This window comes from Molothrus ater, chromosome Z (genome assembly GCF_012460135.2).
Source record: "Molothrus ater isolate BHLD 08-10-18 breed brown headed cowbird chromosome Z, BPBGC_Mater_1.1, whole genome shotgun sequence".
NCBI lineage: Eukaryota > Metazoa > Chordata > Aves > Passeriformes > Icteridae > Molothrus > Molothrus ater.
The window spans coordinates 44,189,535-44,213,868 of record NC_050511.2 but is presented as its reverse complement, the minus strand read 5'-3'; positions in this window follow the sequence as shown (position 1 = coordinate 44,213,868).

Here is a 24,334-nt window from a genome sequence, read left to right as displayed (position 1 = left end):
CAGGGTGGTTTGAGGACAGAGATTTCAGCTAGACCTCAATGACTGCGCTGACACAAACATTATCAGTTTATTTGGTGCAATTCAAGAGGACATGCAAAAATATATTCACAGAATAACAGGGCCACCCATTCCAAATATAGTACAATAACTTGGAGCAGTTTTCAGTGCTGTTTTGTATACAGGTGCAATATGGCATTAATATGGCATTACAGGGACAAATTATGGCCCCTTTATCTCTTTTCTAAGTCCAGTAGACTTCCCCAAAGGAAAACTGAATAGACTGTAACTGTAGAAGCCAACAGTCCCACTAAAACATCACACCTACATGCGCTCACACACATATACACACACAAATACATGCAAATTGGATTTAGAATTTAACTCTTCTGGCAGTAATGGCAGTGATAACAAGCCCTATCTATCACCTCCACAACTGGATGTTACTAGGGACTCTGTTTAGTCACCTTAAGTATGCATTCATGCCTTGGTAACTGTCTTCAAAGGGATTAACCATTAGCCATAGGACATGGCATGGGGTTGACTCAAGGGTGAAATGGAAGCTGTTAATGCAGGAGAAAGGCATCAAGCAAGGCTCAGCCTGAGTCCATGACTGAATGCCAAGCCCAAACTCCCCGATCTGGATTCCCTCTGCTTACAGAGGTGGAAGGACAATCAGCTCATAAAACCTGAGGAAGAGATGCACTGAGCAAATGAGTAAAGGTTCCCAAGTGAACTGTCTCAAGTGGATTAACATCTCTCTCTTCCTCCCTGACCTGTGAAGCCTGTGGATTTGGTTGTCAGAGCTAGGATTCAAATGGCCCACAGTGAACAAGCTACATAACACGGTCAATTTCTCCCCAAATCTAATGCTCCCACAGAAAATTACACAACCAGAAACAAGTAGTATTCTGTGCATAAATAAAAAACTAGCAATTACTCCAGACAGGAGGTTACGTTCAAGACCTCTATCAGTCCCTTATGAAATATCTTGGTCTACTTTCCTTTCATTGTTTTTTTTTTCTTCATTAACAGGAATAGAGCAGATGGGATGGACAGGATGAAGGGGGGGGAAAAAAGAAGGAAAAGGATGGAGAAATAATAGGGAATAAAGAAAGATGGGGAAAAGAAAGAAGGGAGAAAGAAAAGTATGGAAGAAGGACAAAAAGGGATACCTAAAAGGACAGCAGGATGGATGGAAAGGAGAAGGGAAGAAAGAAGAGAAAGAGAGAAAGGACAAAGAAAGGGAAGAAGAGGGATGGAGGAAGTGTGGTAGGAAAGGAAGAACAGAGATAATGAACAAAAAGAAGAGCATTCCTGTGACCTCACGCTAGGTGACTTCATGCTCATATTGCACGAAATCAGAGCAGAGTGTTTTTCACGACCCAAGTCTTCCTCCCTCACAGCTCCTCTACCTGTTTACTGCACATCCACTGACCTTCAACACAACATAACACGGCACAGCACAGCACAGCAGCCTGAAGAAGCCCCGCTCTGACCACCACCCCCCGGTGCTGGCGGCGCTCCCTCAGGGCCCGAGGGCCGCGCTCGGTCTGGCCGGGCCCCGCCGCCGCGGGCAGAGCAGAGCGCTCCCGCCGCGCCCCCTCGCGGCCGCCGCGGGCACCGCAGCCCGACCCGCGGGCAGCCCGCTCCAGCCCGCTCCTGCCTTCCCCGCAGGCCACCGGCCGCTCTTCTCCCGCTACACTGCCAGTTCGATTGTTTTCTTTATTTCTAAAGCAGCACGTCCATAGACGCCTCCGCACCGCAATCCGTCTCTTCTCTCGGCCGTGCTGTCCCTGCGGCGCCGCTGCCGCCGCAACCCCGGCTCCGGCACTGTAACTCTCCCGAAGCAAGCCTGCCACTGTGGACTTTCCAGACCTGCAACAAGCCTCCCTCCCCCGCCGAACCCAGGGGTCCGTGCACTTGAGGTAGCAACTGAGGGTTAACTCAACCACCTCAAGCACACTCGAGCAGCTCTCTGCACAACTAGAATGACTCATACAAAATACTGACACTTGGTTTGTTTTCTTGTATCATAACGGAACACGATAAACTATCAGTACTGTTAAAGGCACATTCACTCTTGTTACTTTTGGAATGTTAGCAAAACACTGATTTGGTAAGAATTCATAGCATTTCCAGATCCTGACACCCTGAGACACAATTGTTCTCCACTGTTTTGCTTTTGGTTACAACCACCTGCCTCAAAGGGCTATCAGATGCTTGTAGATAGATTGAAAAGGGGGAGGTAGGGGAAGGGAGATGCTTGGAAGAAAGTTTTCCACAGCTCTGCATTTAACTCGCCTTACTTTAAGAATAACAAATTGCCACTTAGGTGCCCAAAGTCGAATGTGTTGTCAAAAATCCTCTATGGCAAGGCATTCACAAACCAGGCACCCAAAAAGTTTTTTGTGAAAACTAAGTGACTCTGATTCAGTAGAGAGGATGAAAAATGAGCTGCCCCAAATAGAGAGTGCTGAATTATTCTGAAATATCAGCTGCATGGGATCTTTTTTCTTTTTTTACTTATGAGTGCTGTTTCAAACTGCCTCGTTCAACCTTTTCCCCCCTCCTTTTGCAGTTACTGCCTTTCCAGAAATCTGAGAAGCCCACAATTACAAATAGTCAAACTTAGATTTAAGAGTTAGCTCACAAGCTTTGCCAGAGGTTAAAGTTTTTAAATCCATGCATATCTTAGCAGGCTTTGGCATTTCTACATTAAAGGTAAAACTTTTGTCCAGCCTTCCCCAGCCATCAATATTTGCACAAAGTTCAGAACAGTTTCTGGATTTATTTCACAGGGGAATGTCTTTCTATACACATGCAGTATTTACTGGACAACTGTACTGGTATGTTCTCACCATTCTGTTTGCATTCCCATGGCTGCAGTCAAGTAGTACTTCTAGTGTTAATTCAAAAAAGTTTGAATGGTGACTAATCTCATTTATTCAAAAAAAACATGAATGCACTCGCATACTTTTTAAAGGATTCACTCTCAAAATTGCTCTGAAGATTGTGTGGAATGTTTGGAGAATGCAGGCATTGCACACAGGTAGAGAGGCTTTCCTCACAGAAAAATGTACGAGCATACCAGCAGCACATAAATATTTTGGATTGGAAACACCAAAAGAAGTTGTCACTCCTTCTAAGCAATAGCTTATCTCTAGAAGTTGACTGGTTTTGTCAGAAATCACAGCTTTTGTTCCATCTCCCAGACTCTAGTCTTCAATTCATGATGAAACAGTGACCAGTCTTCTGATATCTCTTTATGAATACTGAATATCAATTTAAATTTAGCAACTCTCAGATTGAGCTCTAATCCTCCCAACCAAGCTCTCACCTGCAGCTTGGTCTTTAATATGATAAAAACCATTTCTTCCTCTGGCAACCAAGCCTGCTTCCAGGATATGGTCAAACATTCTGCTCAGCCACACTCATCTCATCTGAACTTTGCGCTGCTTACTCTGTCAAGCAGTCTTCAAACTCTCGCATTTTATCTAATTCTAAATTAAACCCACCAGGAGATACTTATTTTCTATGTCAATGGCCAGAGTCTCTCTACTTTGGGCTCTGTTAGTGCAGATATGTTCAGAACAATGCTGCTGAGGTCACTTCACTGAAATGATAATTGAGACCCATCTGATGGTCTTCCCTCTTTCTTCTCTCTGTTTTGGCACCAGACCTTGCTCTTCACACCACTAGAGAGTGGCTGACAAAACCCTAGGACAGAGTTCGCAGCACTATCAAGTCTTCACACACATCAAGGTGTTTTCCTCAGAAAAGCTTCACATCTTCTCACACTTTATCCCTTCAAGCCCAGCAACCTCACCCTGGTCTTCTCTGCTAAGCAGAACCACCTGAAAACTTACATTCCCCAAGCTGTCTGGAAAGAACAAAGGGGCTGGGCTGATGTGCTGGTACCCCACCTTGCTGACACAAACACAGTTTGCACAGGGGGATTTTTCCAGGGCTGACCCCTTTCTCTCAGTGCACAAGCCCCACGTTATGCAGTCCAGCACTAAAGCTGGGTAGGCAGAAGGTTGGGCTGACACAGGGAGAAGGGCCTATTTCCAGCCCCTGTGTTCCTGCTCTAACAGCACCTTAAATCAGGAGCAGTGCCTGTGTGAGGGTCAGGTCTGGGGACCTTGGATGCCCAACCTCAGCATTCCTGCATAAGCTTTCTCTGCCCAGGCTGGATGCATTTTCAGTGTGCTGGCAATGCTCTAGGAAGCCCTGCTGGCAGATTTGTGGAGCCTGTCTGCACACTCAGTTGGCAGGGCAATTCACTGACATAACTTGGAGAAAAGCTGTAACCCTCTGTCCATTTATAACACTCTCCTCTTCAGTCTTCCATGCTTTGCATTTATCATGGTCCACAGTGCCCTGCTAAAGGAAGACATAGTCACTCTGGTCTTGGAACAAGCCAGACACTATCAGTCTATTCAAGAGCACTTGTAGCAAAGGGGAGTAAAAGTTCTAAATAATTTTAGTGACAAAGAGATCATACCAACATGGACCTCCCCAAACTTTTTAACACAGCCCAGACTTCACCTAAGCAATGGAAAACATGAAGATTTTTTTCTCTGTTACCACTGTGCAGGTGAGCAGAGAAGGCCATAACTCCTTAATCTCTTTTTTTTTTCCCCAATAACTAACTTTCTTGTCCAATAGTAGCTCTGGAATATGAATATGAAAGATTTTCTTATACCCTTTCTTCCCAATTAACAAAGCTGATTCTCAATCCATTGAGAAATTACCAAAACTTCCAGACCTAGGATTCAAGTGCATATGACATACTTTGACAGCCAGAAGCAAACTAAGTTGCAAGGAGCTTTGGTCAGAAAAAACTGCACTAAGCAAAAAACTGCACTAAGCAAAAAACTGAACACCGCCTAAAGATTTCTGTGCTAGTGCCAGATCTTAAAACTGAGGACTATCTGCAAGCCACTGCTCTTCGTAAGGAAAAGCCTAAGTGGATGAAAACTCTGTGTAGACAAGAACACAACAGAGAAGATGATAATTCCTAATATAATTCAACTAAAGAAAGCAGGTAACTAAAAGAAAAACTGTTTCATAACCTCTCTGCACATCCTAAACACACCAAATGACAACAGGTATGGTTGCAAACCTATATTAGCAAAAAGGAAAACTGCAGTCCTGTCAAAGTCAGAAGGCCTTCATAGAGTGCCCAGTCAGTACTGTTAATCAATATGAGTAGACTGGTAATTAATTCAAGCTCTTATTTGCTTGAACAGAGGGAATAAAAGCCCATGGCTTGAAATGCAAAATTGCTCTCTTGTTACTTTTTGCATTAACCACTCTTTCTGTTCTTTCTTTTCCAAGTATCAGTTCTAGTTCTAAATGCCCCTCCAACCAGGTAATACCCTTAAGTAACAGATTAGATAAAATCTGTATGACATTGCCAGTGTGACATTATCTGATTCAGAGTAAAATTTACAATCATGCGTTATGCTGTATTTAATTTTCCCATTAGACAGACTACATGGATTAGCTACACATGTGAACTATCCTGCCACATACACTCATCTTGGAAGGAACGGGATTTTTATTACATAAGATAGAAGAATGTTCAGTTCTTGTCCACACAGGAAACTTTTGACTAGTAATGTCAGGTATGGACGAAGGCGGTACTCCTTCATACCTATAAAAACATACTGGTGCTTTGGAGACCTGAGGTAAGCACTTGCCAGAAAAGTGGTTCATTTCTGGTTCAAACACTGACATATTTTGGCTTAGTAAAGACTTAGCCTTCTGGAGTTTTAGCAAAGCCTTAGGAGCTGGCATGATCTGAGACCTGCCCTGATGAATCTCAATCTACATTTGCTACCCTTCAGATTTGCAGGTAAAATACTCACCATGGCAGACATAATCAGACTGAGAATTAACCACACTTAAATACCTAAACTTAAGGTGCTATTTACCTGCATGGATTTTTCTGCTCTTCTAGCTCCCCGCTACAGAGAAAGAAGACCATCTTCCCAAAAACCTCCGCCTAGTTTAGAAGCTGACTTGGTTGGATTACTCAAAAAATATGCCCTCTGGTTCACAGCTCCTTTCATTACTCCCTCAGCACCCCGCTCCACTGCAAAAGGAAAACTGCACAACAGGACAAAGAAAACTCTCCTACACAAATGGGATGGGATGCTATAAAACTCTGAGGTGCACAGTGAGAAAACATGTGTCTCTTTGACAGATCTTTCCTATCACAAATTGTCCAACTTGTCACTGTCTTCCTGTTTTCTGTCAGCCACAAAAACAAACAAAAAGCCTTGCAAACACTTCAAACAGCCCAGCTGTCACAGATAAGTTTGCCAGAGGTTTTAATGTTTTAATGGCAGAGGTGGTTAGTTTTAGCAGGAGATGCTTACAATGCTTGCATAGTGTAACAGCATTATAAAATCTGGTGAAAGAGAAAAAGAAGGTCAAAAGAAGTTTTTATCTCTATCTTCGCATAACAAGGGAAACCTCCTGTGCTGCAACTGAAACTTGTTTACAGCCACTGCTGAGCAGAAGCTGGGTAAGCTGTCTCCAAACAACTTAGAGAAGAGGATGCAGTGGGCAGTGCTAGTTTGTAAAAATTAGTAGCCCAAAGGGATATCTGCTGCTGTTGAATCACACATATCCTCCCTGATGGCTGACGACTGAAGTCAAGAGCAGCACTATGTTGGCCATGATACACTGAGCAAAATTAATGTAGGTATATTTAGAAAGTTTTACCCTACTGGGCATTATGTTAATTTGTCTGTTGGGACAGGAAAACAACATAAAGGGGGAAAAAATACACAACCAAACAAAAAACCCAAACGAAACCACAGGCAATTGACTGCTTTTCCCATGCTTCTTTCAAAACAATTCCTTACAAAACCCCAAAGAATTCAAATGCAGCTATACATTGCTTTGCAAAAAGCTAGAAGTATCCATAGATACTGCCAGGCTTTCTGATAAACTAGGTGGCATAACACAAGGTCTCTATGAAAAGCACCATGCACTCATATGTGCTTGTACTCTGCACTAGGAGTCTTGATCTTGACTGGGGCTTTGGCGGACGCAGACAGGTAACTATGGCGGGTGGGCAGCACACTCAGCTGAGACCCTTCTTTTGGGTCCTGCTTCTCGACACCTATTGAGGAGGACAAGGGTATCACTGGCATGAATTCTTGTGCTTAATACTGAGAAGGCACGAGAGGAACAACACGTGCTGCTAAGTGAGCAAAATGTCCTCTCTGATCATCCCTGAGTAAATAGATGCAAGTTTAGACAAATACCCCATATGAAAGTTGGCCATCTGTTCAACTACGCTAAGTGATTTCTGGGGAAAGGAAGGGACAGAAAACGTGTTTTGTAACAGGAGAGATAGCCTCACGCCCTCCAAAAAATGGAGGGAGGGGGGCAAAAATATGAAGAAAGCAACAGCTGACCGAGAGCCTCTCAGGAGTTCGGGGCCAGCGGGAGGGAAATAGGGCAGCAGACCGAACCGTGGTCGGACGGCCGAGGGGCTCCCGGCAACGCCGCCGCCTCCGCCGCGCTGGGAGCTCTGCGAGCAGCCGCGGTGGGGCGCGGAGGTTCCGCCGAGCCGGGCAGGCTCGGGTTAGCTGAACAATTGTTCAGCTGCCCGCTGCCTGCGGATCCGCGGCCGCGGAAAGGGCGCGGAAGGTCCGCGCGAGGCAGCCCCCGCACCTGCCGACGGGCTTACCTGTGGTGGACCCGGGCGCCTCGCCCTCCTCCGGCGGAGCGGACTTCTTGCCGGGCCCCTTGCCTTTCCTGCCCTTCCTGCCGTTGCCGGCTTTTTTCTTCTCGGCCATCCCGGCTCCGGCCGGCACCGCGCTCCCCGCTGCCGCCGCCATCCCCGCGGTCACCCCCTCTGCCGCCACCGCCGCCGCTGTCGGCTCCCGGAGCGCTCGAGGCTCCAGCATCGCTCTTGCCTGCCGCTGCGACTTGCAGCCGCGAGTTCCTTGGAAGTTTTCGGAAACTCCTCTTCGGGCCTTTTTTTTCCTTCACCCCCCTCCCTCCTTCTCCACCCCCTTTTCCCCCCCCCCCACCCCCCCCCCGCTCTCCTTTCTTCACTACTACTAATAAACTCCAGCCCAAAAACACACCCCTCGGCACACCCCTCGCTAACGCCCACCCCGGGCACCTCTCGCTTGTTCTCGGGAGGACCCTGCACGCCCCCAGGGTGCGGGGCGGCCCCGGCCCCGGCCCCAGCCCTGGGGAGGGCGCAGGGACGCGGCCCGGCGGGGCGGGGCGGGCAGGGGCCGGGCAGGGCAGGCAGGACGGGGCGGTGTCGCCGCCGGAGCCGCCCCGCCGGTCGGCGCTGCCCGGAGCGCGCTGCTGGCGCGCCGAGGGGCCGAGGCCGGGGTCTTCCCCGGCGGTCAGGGGGGCCCCGGCGTGGGGTCGCAGAGAGCGTGACGCGGGTGCGGTGTTCATCAGGGTACCGACATGCTGCCGCTTAGGCACCTGCTTAAGCTGAAGCTCCCGCTTAACCTGCGAGGTTACCGGCAGTGCCGCCTCCGCCCCGACGGCGGGGATGCTCAGGGGATGGAGGGTCTGAAAAACTAGCGTGCGCTTCCGCACCTGGTGATTTGCAAGGACGTCCTGTCCCGGGGAGGTCTCACTGTTCTCATTGTGCGTCCGTTTCTACTTTGGTACCTTGCCATGGGGCTGGTCCCGGAACCACCAGTTCTCACAGCCAACAGTTGGTCAGGTAAAGTGTCTACTACCTTGCTGCAGTCCACAGACGAAACTGCACCCAACACAGCCATACCCAAGACTACTGTGAAGTAGCTGATAACAGTTTAAAGGCACCAAACTGAACTCCATCATCAGCTGGAAAACTTCAGGAATCTGTATATAATTGTTCAGCTAACCTGAGCCATAGTCCCTGATGGTGGAGATAACTGTTACCTGTAGGACTTGCACTTACACATTATTCGGTGAAAAACAGAATTCTCAGAAGTTACAGAAAAGATCAATACAAAGTACTTGAAGTCTCATAATGGAGGGTCTTTCCTGGAAAAGTCATGCAATCTGGAAAAGCTGATTGAGTCATAATCTAAAACTAGGTTTGCTACTTCACAGTCTGTGGTGATTCCTCCTCTTGAGGAGAGTTGTGCATGTGCCTTGGACATCAAACTATGACCATCATGCACAAAAGATGCTTTAAAATTCTTCTTCAGTATTCTTGGACTGAAGACATTAAAAGATCTTCCCAAATCAGGCCTAAAAAAGACAAAACAGTGAAACCCTATATATACTGAGTTCCTTATACTGGCTGAAATTTTTGAACTCAGTTTTTTCAACATACTCTCCTGGAGTGAGAAAGTTTTGAAGAAGCAGTGGCTAGCCAGCATTTTTCAGCATTTGTACTTTGAAACAAACAGAAAAAAAACCCCAATGTTGGTCCAAGTCCTTATCTGTTTGGTAAAAGAAGAGCAGAAAACAACATTGACTGCAAAACATCAAGGCAAAAAAAAAATATACTTCCTAAGTGTCCTGGTGATACAACTTTAGTGAAAAATCAAATCAAGATGGGTCGGGGAGTAAGGGGAGACGACACGCATACGATTCTTGACAAGAAAAGTTACAGATGCATTTGTGTCACATTTTGGGTTTCTTGACAGAGAGTGTTATGACATCCTTTCTCAAGTGTGCTGAAATGAAGTTGGGGCGATAAGCTCCAGGGAGGGCAGGGAGGAAAAGCAAGCCTCACTGAAAAACAGCTGAAGATGCTGAAGATGGGGAGATAACACTGGCGGCAGTAGCTCGGTTTTTCCTTAAGGGGTCACTACTTAGCAAGGAGGGAGCCTGCAGCGAAATGTAAGAGACTGTTGGCTAACGAAATGTACTTTTAAATGATCTCGAAATAACTTGGATTTCTGAAAAATCTAAATACTCAAGCATTATCTTCAGACTGTGTTCATCAGTATTAAATCGTCATTCCAGGGAGTTATCAGCACTGAGGCACCATGAGCAAGACACAGGATGCACCCCGACAAAAGATGCTGGTTTTGAGGGTGAGATTCTGTGAAGGGACCCCAGCAGCCCAAGAATGCATTCAAACTGACAGCCTAAAAATGAAACTCCAGACGAATTCCTGCACCTTGTCTTTCAGAAGTGGGAAATTTCTCAGAAAAACATAGCAGAATTTCTGTTCCAGAAATAAGCCTATTATTCCGAGAAGAAAGATTGCAATTCATTTTATAAAATGTGTCATAGATCCACTGCAGAAGGGGGTGATTTACTTCTATATACACCAATGCCAAAGAAGGTGGTACTGCTTACACAGGTGAGTCTGCCTCTCTTTCTCTGCTGTTGCCATCAGTGAGATACTTGAGCAGAGTGGGTAGCAGCTGATCTAACACCACATTAATGCAGCCATTCTACCCCTTCAGTGGCAGAACTATACTAAACAGCTGGCTTAGAGATCAGTCAGAAAATGCCCAGTGTACATCAATCTTCTGAGCTAGTACAGCTCAGTCCAGTCTACTCTAGTTATTCCAAATCTTGAAATACTTTACTTTTTCCTACAGCCAAGGGACACTTAGGACTTCTTGAACTAGAGAGATGGGACCATTTACATAATTTCAGTGGAATGGGAAGCATAGCTCAGACGTGTTGCACAATCTCACAAAAATTGCACAGTTACTTTCAGAACAGCAGTCAAATGTTCATGTACATCAGTTCATAATAGGACAGGTAAAAAGGAGTGCTGCCTGTCACCAATACACAGGTAGAGACTGTGTATGGAGTTTTACATCTCTTTGCTATTTCCATGTCAACTTCTTCAGCACAAAAATTAAGCTCTGCCTATTCCCAGGCTCATCTCATTGTTGGTAGTCTGGCTCTTCTGGACCTCTGCACTATGTGAACTTGCTTATTTGCTTGTGAAGTGAATGCAGAATCCTGCTAAGTCTAATATTTCACTCATATATACATCTTTGCAAACTGTAATGCAAGCTAGAAGAGACAGATGAGTAAATAAAAATAAACAAAGCATGCTCCAGAGTAAAAAACGTTGAATATAATTTTAACAATCTGATTTTCTTTTGTTTCTAAGTTCATTTTTGCAAATACACTGACCGTAAAAGGGACCTAATTACAAATACTTTGGAATTCCAAGAGAAAAAAAAATGGTTTAAGACTATTTTTTTTCTGCACAGAAAATGTACTCATTTAACAAAATCATTTCCTGAATTGATAATTAAGTTCATGGTTTAATCCTGTTCTTATTCTTCTCTCAACTGAGGACTGCCATTTTCTTTTTCTTCATATTGTGCTCCTTAAAACCCATGAAGACAAGTAGAAAACTATTTGCATGAACTTCAAAACTGCCTGTTGCCCTCCACTGGTAGCAAGAAAACAGTAAGAATTGTCATCATAAACAGACTGAAATGGGAACGATGTATTGTAAACATAACTGTGAATGAAACACATTCTTATCTTAAGTTTGACTTGAAATTTTGTCAGCAGCTAAGCACCAAGTCTTTGACATCAACTCAGCTGAGTCAGGACAACAGTACCTTTTGTTCTACTGACATTTTGAAGATGCAAATCTTGATTACACAGAAGTGTCCTAACAGTGGTTTAAAGGTCAAGGCAACATCTTTGGCAACAGCAGCAACTGTGACAGGTGATGACGTCTCGTTAATGTCTTTTTTCAGGAAATGGCACATTTCGGAGTTGTTTGTACATGTATCTGTGTATATCTTACTATAAAACAAGACCTGATAGCCTCCAATTTGCCAACAATTTTTACAGACTCAATTTGTGAAACTTCAGGAGACTTTCACAGCAAAAGAAATGGGTACTTTAACATCTAATATTTCAGAACGTTTTACGTCATTCAGTTCCCATGATAAATATATACATATACACACACAGTGTGTATACACAGTGGTAGCCCCATTAATGTGTGAGACATTGATGCTGTTTGGTGTGGGCTGAATGTCTCTACAGACTACCACACTCCTGAAATACATCATTAGTTATAACCCAGGATATGGCCTCTGAAAATACCTAAGCAAAAACGCATGGAAGGTGAAAATCTATTAATAGGAGTAATTTGGCATTCCCTGTTAGAATCCAAACTGTTCCAGCTCTGGCAGTGAGGACTGCTCTGAAGATTGACAGCTCTCTCACTTCACTGATGTGACTCTACTGACTCATGTTCAGTCCAGACATTTTGCTCTCATGGAAGCAAATCAAATTAATTTTTTAAATGTATATTAAAGCTTCATTCAATTTGTGTGTGGGTATTCTAATTCAATACTTTAAAAAATATGAAATTACGTTCAGATCAATTCACTTGGTAAGGTAAAGAAGACCAATCACCTTTGATTAAAAATGCTGAAACAGAGCTTTAATGTGGTTTAACAAATTCACATTAAAGGCATGGCTGTTTTGGATCCAGACCAATTTTCTTCTCTGTGGGCAAGAGTTTAGTGGCCAAGCATGATAATCCCCATTGTCCCAGTGCATGTGTGAGGGACCAAAAGGCCTTCCAAATTAGACTGGCACAGTGTGCATAAATCTGTGGTGAATTTGTACCCCATCACAATCAGCCCCCAAATCTCTGTGGTGACACATCTCAGAATGAATGTTGGTCCCAGCCCCTTCCCAGCCTGCTCTCTCATGGTCAGCGGTCTTGGAGTGTGCTCAGCACAGTGGGGCTGCTAATGCTGTTCTGTCTCTGGCCCATCATGTCACACAGGTATGCCTTGTGTTGTCTTAACACCATGAGTTCAGGGGAGTTCTGGCTTCTCTGATTCCCTGCAAGCCCCCTCTGCTGCAACCACAAGCTGGCCTGTCCTGCAGCAAGCTGGCTGAGAGAGCACAGGCACCAGCATGCATCCCTGTCATATTGCAGGAGCAAAATTTCTGCTCCTGGCAGGGTGCAATTTACTGAGGTGTGTTATTATCCCAGTGTCCCTGTTGAAATCAGTTGGCTGAGGGGTCTCCAAGGCTCCACTTTGTGCTACCTTTCTCCACAGGCTCTGTGAAGAAAACAACTTCCTTTTGGAATCAGTCAGTGCAATACAACACGCACTCTGGAGCGTGTTCTGCCCACACCATCATCCAAGGTGTTTACAGGCATCTCTATGAGATTATCTCAGTGGTATGCAATCTCCACGATATATCATCTTCAAAGTAACCCTGTGGGAGTGTGGCAAAGCTGCTAGCTTCTTTCCTTACAGAAGGGGCACAGGACCTAAAGAGTATTTAGACCAAGCAAAAAGCTCTCAGCTTTGGAGCTCCAAACTCGTCATAGTCTGGTCATCAACACAGTATCTTGAGTCAGCCACACAGGCTTCACATTCATCACCTGAGGAGTGTTCAGTGTCTGAGGGTGGGAATCACAACTGCCATGTCTGCTATGCAAGAAACTAACAAAATGTTAACAATAAAACAGGATTTTTCACAGAAGGTTTGGAGGCTTTCAGCTCCTTGTGGCAATGAGGTGCCTTCACAGCCCCAAAATGAAGCAAAAACACCAAAGAAAGAGAAGATACAATTTGTAAAGGATAACAAAGGACTGCTTTCCTCTTGTGTGTGCTTACAGTTCAGTGGTGGCAAATGCCCTCTCCCCAAGGAGGAGAAACCTGAGCTCAATTTCTTCATGTGCCTGAAGAGATGCAAGTGCACATCTCTCATCTCTCAGGAGACCGTCAGGCTCTTAGAAAGCTTTGCCAGAAATTTTGGACTGGTAAAATACTTCAGAGAGCAGGAACTGGAATTGAAACCACCCTTTCTTTCACATAAGCTCTCAGAGCAGTGCCATGCTTTCTTTCTTTGTCCCAGTACAGGATTGGACAACTTTGACTAGACTGACTAAGGATATTCTCTAGTTTAAACATACCAACAAATCTAGCACTATAGACCACACATGCAGATATACATTTCTTGTATGGATTTCACTGAGAGATCAGCTAAAAGTCCTGCAGTTAAATGCAGAAATTGTTTGGATCCATTCTGTCATTAATATACAAAATGAAGGATGAGACTTCCCCTATGTACATACCTACTCACACACACATGCTCACAGCTACTATAGAACTGCCCTGATTCAACTGGAGTTTCAACATTTTTGCTCATGAAAGTCAGTTAGATGACCAGCTGTAAACAAAAATATATTGCTTATGGGGAGAGGGCTCTCTGCGTGGGCTTTGTTTTCCCCATAACTCTTCTTACTTAAATCCCAAGCAAAAATTAATAAATAGAGTATTAGGGAGGATGTACAGTCACTGCAGTTTAGTTTTAGGGTTTTTCATCCAGCAAGAAAATGAAGATGTGTCTAATCAAAGCCTGAAACTGTGGTAAGATTCCCTGCTGTGTCTTATCTATGTAAGAAATTTATATTGATAGCTAGCAAATCTTGACTCTTTGAAGCTCAGGCTTCAAAAATTCTTGTGATTAATTGCAGCATCCCTGGTAAAATCAATGGTTTAGCAAGCATTATATCAGGCACAAGAGTATTTCTCTTACAACTCCTTTGCTTAAAGCCAGATACACACTTAGGTACCTTTTATAAATGGGGTTTGGGAGAAATTGTTCTTTCAGAAAGTTTTCATGCCTTTTCCTTTCTAAATAAGTAGAACTTTGGGTAAAGTGTGTCTGATATGCCATTCCTCCTATCAAAGTTTCTCAGCTGCAGCCTTTACTGAGAATTTTCTATGAGCAATATGTTGTTTTCACTGAGTTGTTTCAGAAAGTTGCATTCATTTCCCATCACACCCAAGCAAAAGATAATTTTGGTAGGCTTGCCTCAAAAAGAGAAATATGGTGTGCAGGGGTATCATTTCATGCTGTGAAATAAGGATTGAAGTGAAAGGTTAAATAGGAAACTAGTCAAGTGGTAAATTAAAGCCCAGGGAAATCCAGTTATTTCAAGCCTCAAAAAATAATGTTTTGAAATTGTGTTTAACACAGTGCACTGGTGGGTAGGGTGGAGGTGGGGTTTACCTGCAGACAGGCCAGTGCAAAACTGTGTATTTGTCTGTTTTGGATCCTGCTAGCCACAGCAGGCAGAGAAGATGAGGGGGAGAGGAGTGGGCAGAGGGAGGAATGGACCCCAAATACATCTAGGGACTCATTAGTTATCCTAAGAACATAGCACCTGGCTGAAATACAGGACTTGGGGGCACAAATCCAGAAAATTGTTCTCTACATGCCTAGTTCTTGTAATCTCCTTTAGGAGCCTGCTCCTGGCCAGTATTAGAAAATGGATATTAAGCTGGATGGGACTTTAGTTTGACCTTATATGACCAGTTCGGTATTCTTTAACTTTGCATTCAATTAAATAAGTGTCTTAGGTTTCAGGTCTTTATGAGACTTCATAGTATTTTTGAAAGCAAATGGTGACTTTAGTGATCTGTGATCTGCTGCTTTAGAGTTCATAAGAACTTTTTACTTCTTCCCAGAATAATTACTTTCTTGTTCTTCCACAAATGCAGAGACATGATGTGAAGTCCTGTTGCCTTAGCCTCCTGTCACATTTGTGGTGACTGGACCCTCACTGTCACTGTCCTAATTTTGTGGCACCAGAAATTACAAAGCTGTACGCCTGATTAAAGTTTGCCAAGCTGGAGTTAAAGCTACATATTAAAGAGTTGGTGGTTTGGGTCTTTCATCATTGTTTTTTGTTTGGTTTGGTTTTGTTGTTTTGTTGTTGTTGTTGTTGGTTCGTTGTTGTTTGGTTTTGGTTTTCTTTGGGTTTTTTGTTTGTTTGTTTGTTTTTAATGGCTTTGCAAAATCACAAATGAAGGTAATATGGGTTGAATAATGGTGGAGGGAAATTTGAATTCAGCATAAAATATCAGAAAAAGGCTAAATACAACTTTATTTGGCAAAAGATGTGGTAAGGAAGGTGGTGAATCTAATGTGAAAGTTGAAGAAAAATCCAGAGATCCGACGTCTGGGGATTGAAAATTAGTATGGCTCCTTTTAAGTCCATGGAAGCAATGATTTTCATGCCTGAAAATTTGTCCCTAATACATCATGGCTACTTCTAGTTGATCCCTAGTTTAAAATATATAGATAACAAATAGTTTTCTGTTTCCTGACTAATTCCTCCCTTTCCAAAGGAAGTCTGAATATGGAGTCAGGTGGGAGAGCCTCAGCAGTGTTAGTGTTCTGATGTAATCGGACTGGTGTGATTTCCTCTGTGGATAAAACTTGTGAAGTATTCTTTAGACAGAACTCTTCCAGATTCTCAGGTCGTACACACACACACACACATACACACACACACACACAAATACAACTCAGAAGGAGCTATGGGGCCACACAAATCCCAGTAAACACAATACTTCAGCGTGCTTGAAGACCTAAATACATGTATATTTAGGATTCTTTTGGATCATTGAAAAATTCCTACACGCTGTACTGCCAAGTTTCAGTGCTTAAAACCACAAATAACTGGAATCTGGGTACTTCCTTTTGGGGCAAAGTTTTTTAAAAACCTTCATTAATACTACCCCTATGAAAACAATGCAGAACATAGTTGTCAGGGAATAAAATGTGTGGTGCTTCTGTCACTAAATTCTTTCAAGTGGTTTTAATTGACTCATAAAACATTCAAAACTGAGCCAAGACAGGAATCCTATTACCCTAAATGTACTGGTTCTATACAGCTTGCTAGTAAAGCTCTGAAAGTTGTGGGAGCACCTCACTGAGCAGAGAAAGTATTTTAATGGCAATTCCTCCTGCAAGTTTACTCATGAGTTACAATTGACAATGAATGTGCTATTCCACAAGCTCAGACCTTTGCCTGTGCATGATTAACCCACAGAAAGACTGCAAATATGTTGGTAATAGGGGAACATATGAAAGTGGTATTTGTTAATTTGATTGCTATGTGTAGCTCTATGTGGGCCAATATGCAAACTCATTTTATCCTGTAGTTTGCTCCTAAACTATTCCCCACAGCTGCCACAGAGAATTTGGTAATCTAGAGTCACCACCTCAGCTGTGGGACTAGTAACCAAGTTCTCATAATTTATATCTGGAGGTGGGAAGGTAACATTTATAACCAAAACCAAGGTCTGAACCTAATCAGAGGGCAGACAACAGCCTCTGTTTCCACTTCATACTGACATCTATTCTCTGTCAAGGGGTATTAAAGATTCTGTCTTCTGTTAGGTTTCTTTCTGCAGGTAAATGGTGGTCAGCCTCTTATTAGCATTCATTCAGTTTGCCACTTTAGTTGTATGGTATTTCCAGAGAAAAAGACTGTGTAGCAAAAGCAAAGAGAATACAATTGACCACAGCCTGATTCTTTGATAAGAATCTGTCAGTGAAAGCTATTGCTTTGAAATATTCTGGGTTGTTCCAGTAACTGATGTGTTCCCACTGAGTGGTTGTAGGAGAGCACTAGTGATAGCAACATATTGAACAAAGAAAAGTAAAAGATATTTTGATCAAGTTTCTTCACAAGTGATCAGTTGCCCAAGGACACTGACCAAAATGACCAACTCCAAAGTACCTTGAGAGACTAAGCAAGTAAATCATCCAAGAAAATTACCCCTGGGGAACGCACACTTCCAATACAGTACATTAAGAATTACCAAAACAATACCTGCAATTTTCTTCTCTCAGGGAAGAAGTTCTCTTCTTACACAGGGTAAAGAAATTAAAGACAATTGATTTGCAAGCACTAAACTCAGCTGTACAGTTCCCAGTGTTGCAGGATCATGGTAAGCAACAAAACAAACTGGAGGCATTCTACTCTCAGCCCATACTGCAAGGAAATTGGAAAAGAAAATATTGTGAGTTCAATTGTTTGGGGGCTTGATGGAAAGCTAAGTATCTGAATTGCCTAAGAAACCTCCAAAACAACTTCTCAGTAGGCTGACTTTTGAGAGACAAGAGGGAAGGAGAGAAAAAATAAACAGCAACCCAAAAATTCATGCGAATGTCAGGTGATTACAGCATGGCTTTTTCATGCCATTCCAGAAACATGAACAAAACCCAGAACATGAGACAAAGGCAGGGAATAAAAAAGAAACTAGTCAGGAAAGGAATAAAAGCACTTCTCCACTCTCTGCAAGAGTCCTGAAAATCTAGGCTGTCTAGTGCCACAGCGCTCCCTTTCCCTGGCTGCAGGATGAGCAGCACTCAGCATGCCCCTCTGCCTTGCAGGCTTCCCCATGCACTGCTTTCAACCTCTGGAAGCAGAACTGGAGTCCTCTAACGTTAATGGCAGAAAAAAATCAGGTTTAGCCTGTGTTTTTCAAACACCTTCTGAAAAACCTTACTAGAGCCTCACTGTACAGACAGTTACCATTTAACAAAGTGCAAAGTAATGGATAAAGAAATCTCTTGAGTGCGTGGGTTGAATTGCAGTCTGCAATGGCAGATGGTTCAGCAGGTGCATAACTTGTCTACAGCAACAGGATGCAAAAGATATTAAAGAATCTGATGAAGTGTCTGATGGTCAGGGACACCTCAAGAAAATAAGTCACATTGATACAGATCCCAGTGTTCTGGCAAAAATGAGCAAGTAATGAGAGAACTATCCTGAGTAAAGTGCTGAGAGAGAGAGGATAAGCTGCACTAGTTTGGAGGAAATAATTAACTAGCAAGAGTTGCTGTAATAAAATCAAAATAGTTAAGGATCAGCAAATGCAAATGCTGTACCCTGTGAACAACTGGAGAAGGCAGGCCTAGTTTTGAAAAGTCACTTTTCTGAACTTACTGTAATTTCTCAGATAAGCTAATGGCTTTGGCAGGCTGTAATGTGATGAAGAGAAAGAAACTGTGCTGTGACTTCCCTTGGAGCAGAAGAGTGCCCTAGCATCCAGGCTGACCCCACACTCTGCAGCCCAAGTTGCCTGAGGATCTGGATGGGGTGGATGCAGTGAGCAGGCTGAAAAAAGATAGAAGTATCAACATTCAGCAGCTTTTGGTGTCTGAAATGCTTGGGGAATAGTGTTTAATCTGCTGTGATTCCAGTGTAGCTCTGAACAAATGCAAAATTTGCTCAAGAGGGGAAGAGCATTCTCATTCCCTTGTGTTTATTGTCTTTCATTCATGTGTTCAGGAGAATAATTTAAAAACCTTTAATTATCTGCATTTTGGACTGGAGTCCACAATAAAAAGCCTCTTTTTCCTCACTTCTCCTCTGTTCTTTAAAAACCTAAACACTCTTCCAGCAAAATTCCCCCTGCATGTCCATTTCTTCCAGCACATCAGGACACACCTTTGGCCTTAAGACAGCTGTTTTGCTCTTCTTCATTCTGCAGAAACCCTCGGGTTTTTTTCTTTTTCAGGCAGGAAATGCTCATGGCTTGGAAACTGCTGATCCAACCTCTCAGCCTCAGTCAGAGCTGCACCCATTCACCCAAAAGAAAATCCAACCCATGCTTCAGACATTGCATGTAGTGTTTACAGATTGTGGTTACATTTAAAGCAGTTTACCTTGTTCTTACTAATCAAAAATGTGAAGAATTTACAGCAAGTTTAAACAAAAAGGTGGGATGTGAGTCAGCTTCTTCAGTCATCTGTGGTTTTACATGGTCAATTAGATACTGTTTACTATAACATCCATAGACGCCTTCTGGTAATCAGTAAGGAAATGACAATGTTCACCTCCAAGAAATTGCAGCCCTGTGGAGAAGGAGCTGGGGGTCCTGGTGGGCAACAAGCTGTCCATGAGCCAACAGTGTGTCCTGGGGGCCAAGAAGGCCATTGGGACCCTGGGGTGCATTAGGGAGAGCATTGCCAGCAGTTCAATGGAGGTGATCCTGTCCCTCTGCTCAGCCCTCGTGAGGCACATCTGGAGTGCTGTGTCCAGTTCTGGGCTCCTCAGGACAAGAGACACATCGAGATCCTGGAGTGAGTCCAGGGAAAGCAATGGAGATGATGGGCTGAAAGGAGTACCTCACTTGTGAGGAAAGGCTGAGGGAGCCGGGCCTGTTCAGTCTTGAGAAGACACTGAGAAGGGATCTCAGAAATGTCTAATCTGAAGGAAAGGTGTCAGTGTATGGAGCCAGGCTCTTCTCAATGGTGCCCAGCAACAGGACAAGGGGCAACAGAGAGAGACTGATGCACTGGAAGTTCCACCTGAACATGAGAAAGGACCTCTTTAGTGTGTGGGTAAACATGAATTGGAACAAACCGGTCAGAGAGGCGGTGAAGTCTCTCTTGCTGGAGATTTTTAGGATCTGGGTGTGATCCTGTGCCCCATGCTCCAGGGAGACTCTGCTTTAGCAGGGAGGCTGGACCACGAGACTGGGGTCCTTTCTAACCTGGCCCATTCTGTGATTCTGTGGTTCTGTGAAGGTGAGGTGCAAGGGCCAAAGTCCTGCACCTGGGCCAGGACAGTCCCAGAGACTCCTAGGCTGGAGAAGTGATTGAGAGTAGCCCTGAGGAGAAGGACTTGGGGATGATGGTGGATGAAAATTCAACATGACCCAGCCATGGACACTCCCAGCCCAGAATGCCAATGGTGTCCTGGGCTGCATCCAAAGCAGTGTGAGCAGCAGGGCAAGGGAGGGGATTCTGCCCCTCTGCTCTGCTCTGGTGCAACCCTACCTGGAACCCTGCAGCCAGCTCTGAAGCCCCTGCATAGGACATGGAACTGCTGGAGTGAGTCCACTGACTGACCAGGAAGTTGATAAGATGATATATAAGAGGACTACAGCCCCTTCCCTACAAAGACAGACTGAGGAAGTTGAGTGTATTCATCCTGGAAAAGAGAAGGCTGCGTGGGGACCTCATAGCAGCCTTCCAGTATCTGAAAGGCTCTACAGGAAAGCTGGAGAGGGACTTTTCATCAGCAACTGTAGTGAAAGGACAAGGAGTAATAGGTACAAATTGAAAGGGGAGAGAAATATAGGTTAGATACTGGGAAGAAATTATTTCCTGTGGGATTAGTGAGACACTGGAACAGGTTGTCCAGGGGCCTGTGGGTGCCGCGACCCTGGCACTGTTCAAAGCCAAGCTGGATAGAGCCTTGAGCAATCTGGTCTAGTGGGAGTCGTCCCTGCCCATGGCACCAAGGGCTGGGACTAGATGATCTTTAAGGTCCATTCAAAACTTTTAACATTCTAGGATTCTGTGAAATATTAACTGTTCTTGAAGATTGTCAGCAGCACCATTCCCTGGATTTAACTGAACTAAGTCTCTGCTATTAGGGCATTCTTTTAATGACTCCTATGGAACAGATGTGGAAAGTCAGACATGATACAATGGGTCCATTTCTTTGCAGGAAAGCACATGAAAACTATGGCAGAACCATAAAGATGCCGGATGTTCAAAATGTTGTTTTGTCAAACTACAGAGCTGTTTTATCTGATGTCTTTACACATGATGTTGTCTTTATTTTTTTCAGGCTGTGTTGCTGGTAAAATCAGGTGGTCCCACTCTGAGATAGGGTGCAGGACACATGAGACCTGCTCTGGCCTTTTTGACAGCCTCTGAGGACAGGCTATCTCACCACATGGCCTCACCCACAACACACCACAGGCCAGAACCTTTTTGAAGAAGGCCGGCAACATCAATTTAATGGTAAAAGGTCATATCTGTTGTTCACAGAGAGAATAGAGACAGAGTATTATTGCAGTATTGCAACAGCCACAGAAAAAGTTGTTGATAGGAAGAAAAATATAACCAGAGTGGGGCCTTTATATTTTGCTGGACTAACTATATGTCAGCTTTCAGAAATGTTGCTGCTCTCTGAGACAGGTAAAACCGTGAAAACTGGTTTTGTTCCCTACTCATGGGCAATGATTCAAGACAGCTCTGATTTGACCCCACCAATACTAAACTCCCAGTAGCACCCAGAGGGCCAGATTCTGCCCTGGGTGCTACTGGGTGACTCCCAGCATAAGAGGAATGCCAATATGTGGACTCACAGCTCCTGCTGGAGCCATTTTACTGTCTGTGAAACAGTGTCCTTGGAGGTTGGTCACCACCATAATGAAGGTTATAGATGACTCTGTGCACAGAGGGGATACTTCATTCTCTCTTTCTGTTCTTCATGTGCTCTCTCTCTCCACAGTTCTTCAATGCCTCTCAGCTTTCTTGGGAATGGACATGCTGAGGTAAGTTACTCCAGAAGCTGAGTTTTGGGTGTTTGGGGTAAATGTGAAGCCTAAAGCAATCAGTAGAGTTGCAGAAAGAAAGGAATACAAAGATGCCATAAAATTCTCCACTCAACAGGAAAAGAATGGGGCGTAGTCCTCATTGACCTATCACTTCATTGTTGACAAAGAGGCGCAAAATTTGGAATGTGTTAGGCACAACTGAAAGGACATGAGAGCAGAACTGATATACCCCAAAGGAGTATTCCTGGAAGCCAGGTCAGCTGAACTTAGAAGACAGGACACTGGAGTGGAGGTAAAGGGATTGGAAGATTACAGTTGAAAAACTCTTCCTGACCTTCACTAGTGCATGGATTTCATGGTTTTTACTGGTACATGGGTTTCAATGCATTTGAGTTTTAAACAGATACCCATACATACAGCACAGCTGGTGCTCCACCCAAACAGCAAACTCTATGATAAGAATTTTTGGGAAAGAAAAGGAGAAGAAAACAGAAAACATCTCTCTGCCAAGCATGGTTTATAGCCACATTAAAAAACTTCAAACCATGTGCAGTTCTTGCTCCTGCATCTGCTCTGGGTAAAGTACAGAGAACAAGACAGATGGCTGAAGGCATGCAGTCTGGTGGATGTGGTGGAGTCCCTTGCACGCAATATAATTGTTATAGAAAGACAATTATTAGGGAATTATGGAAGTAAGGAACATCAATAAAACAGAAAGTGGCACAGAAACACAAGCCCTGTTTGAAGTATGAAAAGGAGTATGTTTTCATATATCATTTAGTTAAATACATTGTGGAACTCCTAATCACAGCACACCGGAAAAGGTTAAGATTTGCATGGAGTTCAAAAGCAATCTGATAAACTTAAGGACAAAAAGTGATTCAGGAGCTCGTGCATCTAAACTCATAATCATTGAGAGTCAAGTTCTTGGAAGCTGGGAAATCATTCCCCAAAATCCCTCTCTGTGTGCCTCCCATGTCCTTATGCTGTTCTGTTGGCTAGTCTCAGGGGCAGGATACATGAGGTATCCTGAGGTACATGGTCTTCCGATCTCAACAAAGCTGAGGCAAGCCATGTTCTCCATATAATTGTTTTTGCTGTGATTCAGCTTGTCTCTTTTTTCCTTATTTTTCAGTTTGTAAGTCCTACAGGGCAGATGGATTGTATAGGAGAGATGGATGGTCCCCTTAGCTCAGGGCCCCTCAGACTTTATCCAAGCATTGAGTTCTGCTTGGGCCCCAGAGAGGTGACAAAACAGGGGTTCCAGGAGGCCTCTGGCTGGGTGGGACTGGAGGAGGGGCTGGTTTCCTCTGGAGAAGATATGGATTTGGGGCACATGACAGTATTCTGGCAGTGGCTGGTGGAAAGGGGAGTGACAATGGGCATAAACTGAAGCATAATGGGCATAATCTTAAGCTAGAGAGGTTCAGGCTGGATATAAAGACACGCTTCTTTCCCACATGGATAACCAGGCAGGGCAAGAGGATTCCCAGGGAGGCTAAGCCTTCTCTAATCCTTGGAGGTTTCCAAGACCCAATTTAAAAAGTCCTTATAAAGCCTGGGTAAAGTTCTTAGACTCTGTTTCCACTGAGCCCTCTGGACCCAAAGATAATGTAAATGCTAATGAAATGCCATAATTTTGGTGTGTCATTTCTTTTAGCTTTTGAAATACATGTATTCAGGCCTTGGCATTTATACTCATGCGAAAACAGATATTAACTTCAACTTCCTCCTTAACAATAATTACCATTAGACCACTCCATCCCTGTGCTAAGAAAGCACATTAACTCTGGCAAAAGCAGAGGGCAGGTTTTCAGCTGTTGCAAGTCATTGCAGTGTCACTGGAACCAAAGAGGCTCTGCTGAGCTGCACCATTTCAAAGTCTTCCCTTACAGACCTCAAATGTCTGTCCCTCACCACCCCCCTCACTTGGCTGAGCGTGGGTGGGTGGTCAGGGAAGCTGCAGGGTTCCTGTGGGTGTAGAGGCAGGTAGATGGGCTGGGAAGTGGCTTGGCTGGGGCACAAGGCTGTGCTTGTGCTGGGGGAAGAGTGCTCAGAGTTCGCTCAGTCTCAGTCGCGCTGGCAGAGAGTCTAGCCAGGCATCTCACACCGGCACTCAGCACAGGAGGAGGAGGTGGAAAGGGAGCCTGGTGCTGCCTCTTCCTCTTGCTGAGCTGACAGGACCCTCCTTTCCTTTTGGAGGGTGCTGCTGGATGGGCAGTAGGGTGCAGGCACAGCTGTGTGAGTGGCTGTGCTGCGGGGTCCCAAACAGCGCA